Source organism: Bidens hawaiensis, unplaced genomic scaffold (genome assembly GCF_021521415.1).
Source record: "Bidens hawaiensis isolate Kalapana, Puna unplaced genomic scaffold, B.hawaiensis_p1.1 tig00016131_1, whole genome shotgun sequence".
Taxonomy (NCBI): Eukaryota; Viridiplantae; Streptophyta; class Magnoliopsida; order Asterales; family Asteraceae; genus Bidens; species Bidens hawaiensis.
In genome coordinates, this window is record NW_027492470.1 from 212,455 (window position 1) to 220,429 (window position 7,975).

Here is a 7,975-nt window from a genome sequence, read left to right on the forward strand (position 1 = left end):
CCCACACACATTAGCAGGTGGTGTGATAAGAACAAAACAAAAAGGTACTAAAAAGAAATGTTGAAAAGTATAAGAATACCTGAGCATAATCCCCACACACATTAGCAGGTGGTGTGATAAGAACACAACAAAAAGGTAGTAAAAAGAAATGTTGAAAAGTATAAGAATACCTGAGCATAATCCCCACACACATTAGCAGGTGGTGTGATAAGAAAGATGAAACATCAAAACTTCCACGGTGCTTTAACTTTAGCAACCTAAAAGAGAGAATAGAAAATAACAAACAAGAGATTAAACAAACAACAACAGAATGATGCTAACTATTATACGACAGCACAGAACAGAACATTAGTACTATTAATGAGACTTCTTACACAATGTTTTTTTGGTTTAGTTTCAGATTTTGCAGGGCCTTGTTTCGGTTTCTTTGTCACGATTGTAGTCGGACCAGTTCTTTTCACACCTTTTGTGCGATTCTTAGAATCATCTATCCGCTTTTGAGTTTGGGATGATCCAGTGACCACCCATGAAGGCTGTATGTTATGTTAACAAATATCATGCAGATATATAATTAGAGAGAGAAAAAAAAACATTTATAAAAATTATGAATAAAAAGTCATTATCACCTTTCGATCAGTAGCCACCAGCTTTACATCTTCTCTTTTATCGCTTTTAAGAGTAGCAACCTAAAAGAGAACATAAGAAACAGAAGATTAAACAAACAACTAGGATAATGCTAATCTTAGCATTAATAATAATACTAATAATGAGAATTCTTACAAAATCTTTTTTTGGTTAAGTTTCGGGTTTTACCTTTGGTTTAGTTTCAGGTTTTACTTTTGGTTGCTTTGGCACAGATGTGATAGTTTTCACAGCTTTTGTGGGATTCCCGAAATAGTCCATCTACCTTTGAGTTTGGGATGATCCATATAATGATAAGGAAGAATCTGAAGGTTTTGTTGTTGATGTCTTGGAATCATGATGTTGAAGTGAAGCGTTTGCAGCCTCAACAGAAGCAGATTCTAATGATGGTGCAGGCTTCAAATCAAGGGAGCCCAATCCAGATTCTGATTCTTGTTCAGTGACCACCCGAGAAGAAGGCGGTATGGAATAACAAAAAACGCATCAGTATGCCCATTCCAGATTCTTTTTCTTCTTCAGTGACCACCAATGAAGGCTGTATGTAATGAAACCGCATAAGCATGTCAACAAATAAATATCATGCAGACTGGATAAAGAAAAAAAACATTTTAAAAAAAATGATAAAGTCATTAATTTACCTTTCGAGCAGTATCCAACAGCTTTAAATCTTGTCTTTGATCACTATTAAGTTTTGCAGTAGGAGCGGATCTTTTCCGGGTAGCGGGAATGGCATCATACTCCTTTTGTAGAGCATCTAGGCGGTGGGATGCCCCCTCAAGAAACGTTTGATGATCCTTATGAATCTGATACCGTTTAGCAACCTATTTTAAACATAACAAGCAGGTAATTAAAGTAACAACAATGATGACTCTAAGTAGTATTATATATCACATAACAGATTATTATTATTATTTATTATTATTATTACTACTACAGTGTGAATCTTGATAATAAAAAGATTTATGATAAAGTGGTTTACCTTTCGAGCATCATCCAAGCGCTTTAAAAATGTGCTTTTATCACTTGTAAGCTTAGCAACCTAAATTAGAGAAAAGAACATATAACAAACAGGAAATTAAAAAAAAAACAGCAAGGATGATTCTAAGTAGTATATGACATAACATAGCATTTGAAGTAATAAAATGAATGAGATTTCTTACAGGATGTTGTTCTTGTTTTGGTTGCTTGGTCACAGATCCATTGACGCCTACTTTTGTGGGAATCTTATGAGTTTGAGACGATCCAGATAACAAGGAAGAATCTGCTGCTGCTGTGGAATCATGATTCTGAAGTGAAGCAGCAGCGTTTGCAGATTCTGATTCTTTATCAGTGACCACCTGTATTGTATGGCATAACGAAACATGTCAGGCAACAAATATGATCTATAAAGCAGTTGTTGTTTCAAACAACCTTCAATAATAAGATGATGATCTTCTTTTTATATATAGAAAGATGAATCTAAATCGAAAAACACAGGGTAAATTACAATTTGATTTATGCCTAATCATATATATATAAAAAGAAAAACACAGGTTACAATCATCAATTGTAGAAGAAAGAATGAAACACGTATGTCAGATAAGAAAACAATAACAATCTTGATGATATTCATGTTTTTAATGAGAAACTTTACTTTCTTGTATGGAAACAAATAATAATAAGAATAAGAATCATAATAATAGTGCAGAAGAAGAAGAAAGTGATGATTTACAATAATAATAATAATAATAATACCTTGTTTGTAGTAGCAGTGCAGCAGGTGAAGAAGATGATGTTGGCAGAAGAGAAACTACTGTAGATCTTCTTGATCAGTTCCTGCAACAAAAAACAAGAAATCAAATGAAACAACAAGAAATAAACCGCAGAAGCAGAAGAAGCAATTGTGAGTTTCAGTTGAGCCATGGATTCGACTGACAGATGATTGATTTTGATTGGATCGAAACACAAAGAAAGAATCAATGAATGAATTGCAGTGATGATTGACTGATTGTTATTCGATCGATCGATTGTGAGTAAATTGGGATTATTATTATTATTATTATTATGATATTATGATCACAAGCCCTAATAACCCACCCACCCTTATATACCTTTCCTTTCGGGCCGGATTATTATTATTCGATTGACCGATTATTATTGTTTCTCATAGATAGATAGATATTGTTTTGTGTTATAGGTTATAAATTACTAGTTTAGAGCCCGTGTCATACACGGGATAATTTAAATTATAAATAAAACAAATAATTGCATAGGGTATATGAAAAAATATATATTACATCTATGTTTGTATCTATATAATGTGTACATAAATTGATTTTATTTATATCACAAAATGATTTTTTTAAATGAACTTAATAAAAAAATTGTACGTGCAAAATCGTACCCGAGAATGCTTCTTTCTATTGAAAATTCATTTTTGGTGTCATATATGTATAATTGAAAGAATTTTGGTTATGAACAAATTTCGAAAATAAGACTTCTAACACGATGGTAGTTCTAACCACTCAGTCTAAATACAAAAGAGGCGTTACCTTTATTGATTTATCAATTTACCACCCGTCAAAGGAAAGTAGGATATTAAATTGTAGCAATGAATGTTCTTCAAAAACTATGTTTTTCTGAGCTATACCATAAAATAGATTTTGATAAGTTTCAGATGACTTCTCGACTTTGTCATAATGACAACATAAATTTTCCCACCTCTCTTACTTATTAAATACATTTCTCTTTATTATTAATAGTTTATATTTTGACCTTTTTTTTCTTTTTAATCTATTATTTTTTCTTTTGAATAACTATTTTTTTATTTAAAAAAATTTAATACCAACATAAATATATTATTTAGTTATATATATATATATACTAGCATAAGTGACTGCGCAGTTGCTGCGCGTTTGCACAACTTATTCCCTCTTATTGGGTTGTAGAGTTTGATAAGTTTCTGAACAATTTTTTCTTAAATTTTAATCGTATAAATGAAGGTTTCTCAATGCCATATGACATCACATAAGATGACTTTTTTCAAAATTTTCCCACCTCTCTTACTTATTAAATACATTTCTCTTTATTATTAATAGTTTATATTTTGACCTTTTTTTTCTTTTTAATCTATTATTTTTTCTTTTGAATAACTATTTTTTTATTTAAAAAAATTTAATACCAACATAAATATATTATTTAGTTATATATATATATATACTAGCATAAGTGACTGCGCAGTTGATGCGGGTTTGCACAACTTATTCCCTCTTATTGGGTTGTAGAGTTTGTTATGGTGTGTAATGGGTTATAAGTGCGAGCACGCTGCCACATGTGCATATGGTTTGTTGGATTTTTTTTGTGCGAAGGTGCACACTATGCATCGTGTTTTGTGAAATATATGTTAAAAAAGTAGGTTTTATGATTTTTAATCAACATAAATGATTGAATGTATGTTAATTGGTAAATGGTTAAAGTTGAAATTTAATCAGGAGATGAAAGAAATGCTCAAATTAAAGCCATAAAGTTGTCGCTCAAAGAACAGTAAAAAGGGTAAAGTGATGGGCATATGTGATTTGATTGTGCACATGGATACTGACGTATGCATATATATTAGATAGATGGTGTTATAAAGTGATAGGCTAGTATAAAATGAAACTAAATAGACAAATCAATTATGTTTCTCTCCTTTTTCAACCGAAGTGAAATTGAACCATTGAAGTTGAACGGACGATTACTGATGTACATATATACAATGAAAAAATATAAACCTAATAATAGAGATGTTAAAAAATTTTAAGAAAAAACGTTAGAAATTAACCCAGCCAATTCAACCATATTAAACAATACCAATAATATGTTGTTCTATGTAGTTATAAGTATAGAAACAATAATCAATTTATATAACATCTTGCAAGAAACTATAAAGCTCTTTTGCAACTAAATTTGGGTATTCTTCATGTATAAGCAAGGCTATAGGAACTTCAAAAAATTTGCTCACACCTTTTATCTTCTCTAATAGTTTCCATTTCAGCTTACGACTTCTTCGGTGCACCTGATGCTGACATGACCAAAACTGTTAATTTACCATTTAACCCTTCAAAGAGTTGAAGGAATTTTTCATGGGTTCATCGGGTCAAAAGAAGGCTCGTTAAGAAAGCAGCATGGACATAATGGGCTCCTTTCTACTTAGCAAGCTCATATATGTTTTTCTTTTTAAATTATGGCTAGTGTAACGCTTGATGTGTCAACGTACACATGGGATTTGTATTGGGATTCAATGGATTTTATGTTACTGGCTAACATGACATCATCCAGCCGATAGCTAGGGTGGTTATGTTCCTCAAGTAAAGCATGTTCGTGTTCGTTTTTTTAACTTTAGCTGAACAAGCAATCGAACACAAACTAAGAAAATGGGGTTTTCTTGTTCGTGTTCAACTATGTTTGTTTAAATATAGACGAATGGACATAACATAGCTAAAATCAAATAAAAGTAAATGTGAACAATTTGTTGTGCTCAAAAAGTTATCAAAATCAAACTAATTTGTAATGGGCCTACCAAATGTAAATGAATCTATTAACAGTAACACCCGTAAATAAACAAACTTAAGCAAGCGTAAATCAAATAGCACAAACGAATGAACATAACAAATGTTCATGGTTGTTTGTTTATTAAAATATGAACTTTCGACCGAATAGTTCACACCAAACGTTCGGTTCGTTTACAAGCCTAAATGCATGGAATCTTCAGTACCCTTATTGTAAATCGTATTTGACAAACTATTTATTCAAAATAACAAAAACTCAGATTGAAGACTGTTTACATCAACCCAACCCATTTTGAGCCGTTACATTGATTCTATCTTGGAATCACGACTGAACACAATAGAAAGCGGGCAAGACCAGGTCGAAGCCACATCAACAATGGCGGCACAGATGGTTATGATGTGGCAGTGCCACCAACAATACCCAAATCTCCTGCAAAACTTAAACACCACAAATATGACATTGACAATAAGTTTATAACAAAATTGTAGTTCAAATGAAACGCCCACTTGCGCGATTTACAGTACTGTTATAAGTCAAAAATAAAGTCAACAAGAAATGACTCCATAATATCTACATTAATATCAAGCTTTGGGTGGTCAGAGTAACCAAGACTGTGCCAGTCAACAATGGTGGCTCGCCAATCAACATCTCTAGATTGTTGAATAATATCTTTAGCCACCCGTCTCAATTCTTCCACTGTGCTAACATCAGAAACAGTTGGCATCATGAGAATGTTCTTGTTTTGTCCATCACTCTGGTTTCCATGCCCCTCGTAGTAAATTTCAATATAATTGTCTTTGAATTTCCATTTCCAGTAGGGTCACGGCTACGGATACGTAGCCCCTGAATATCTAGCCACTGGTATGCATATGGTGCAAATGGGTTGTGTCATAAATCACAATTTTTTTAATAAAATTTTTAATACTTTTTAGTTTCGGGCCTGACATCTAAGATGTAAGGCCCCGAACCCGGTGACCCTACTTTAGCGTCGGATTTACTCATAAACACAGTTATTCAAATCAGAGTTTATTAAAGCTTTTCGCGGAATATAAAACATCAATCATTTGTTACAAAACATTAAATCTTTTCTTTGATACCATAACACAAAACTTTATATTTAAAACATCTTTACTTCTTTCTTCAGATGCCAGCCGTTCAATCCATGCCATGTGTCATCCTCATGCTAACTCTATAATCAGCTCACCTGCGTGCATACTAAAAGTCAGCTACGCTGAGTGAGTTCTAGTTAATCGAACGCCATACAATACATACACATACACACATATCCGTAGATACATGTCCATACTTCACTAGTTACCCTTCTGTTCTACATACATACTTGCTACCATACATACATACATATCTACAATCACTAACCTCAGTCTACCGAGAGTACGTTCATAGTTCACCGTCTATACCTGTACTCAAGGTCGTGAACACGTACAAGGTTCGCAGTCCTTACCTATGTTCACCATTTATGGTACGTACAAGGATCGCGGTCCTTCCCTATACCATAGTACATCCACAACACGTACAAGGTTCGCAGTCCTTCCCTATGTTGCAACCTAATTCATAGCACGTACGAGGTTCGCAGTCCTCCCCTATGCTACAAAATCAGCACGTATAAGGTTCACAGTCCTTTCCTATGCTGAAATACATCCACAACACGTACAAGGTTCGCAGTCCTTCCCTATGTTGCAACCTAATTCATAGCACGTACGAGGTTCGCAGTCCTCCCCTATGCTACAAAATCAGCACGTATAAGGTTCACAGTCCTTTCCTATGCTGAAATACATCCACAACACGTACAAGGTTCGCAGTCCTTCCCTATGTTACAACCTAATTCATAGCACGTACGAGGTTCGCAGTCCTCCCCTATGCTACAAATACAGCACGTATAAGGTTCACAGTCCTTTCCTATGCTGACGCCTATCTACATTACGTATAAGGTTCGCAGTCCTTATCTACGTTTACATATATCATCTACTTCACGTATAAGGCTCGCAGTTCTTAACTACGCCATCACCAGCCGAGTCTATGTCCGACAGAAGCTAGAGGGATTTGCCATCCTAACTTACTATGTCGAACGTAGAACTCACATGCCATTCGTGTACTTATATACACATACTTACATTATAACATAAGAACACTCTAGGCATTCTTTACCTCATTCATTTAACAACCATACCCCTTGTCGTTACGTGCAATATCCGAACATCGTTCACGCCCCGACAAGTATTCATTTGAAATATTCATACATCTTCGATATATAATATTCGTACCTTTATTTTTAACCTGACAGTACGCGCAATATCCGAAGATCGTTCGCGTACCGACAAACAATCATTCATATCTATCACACATATCACATATGACATACACTTATCACTTAGGATAAATGTATTAACAACACATCGAGTATGCACACAGCCCCGAAAACATAACAAGGAATGGGGCTATAAACTCACCTGAACTCTGCTTCTTTCTTCTGATAGCTGTAAATCCCTTCTTTAACCGAGCTCGGCTGACTGTACAAGTTACACGTATCAATACTCGCCTGATCTAATCTGGTGGCCTAGTATTAGCTTACTTTTACTTATCGCTTTTAATTTATTTCCTAATCGAACTCGGCTTTAGGCGAAGTTAAACTTTAGGCGAACTTAGCTTTAGGCGAAGTTACCAGCTAGGCGAACTTAGATTTACAGCGAAGTTGCCATCAGGCGAACTTAGCTTGCAGGCGAAGTTAAACCTTAGGCGAACTTAGCTTTAGGCGAAGTTACCAGCTAGGCGAACTTAGCTTTACGGC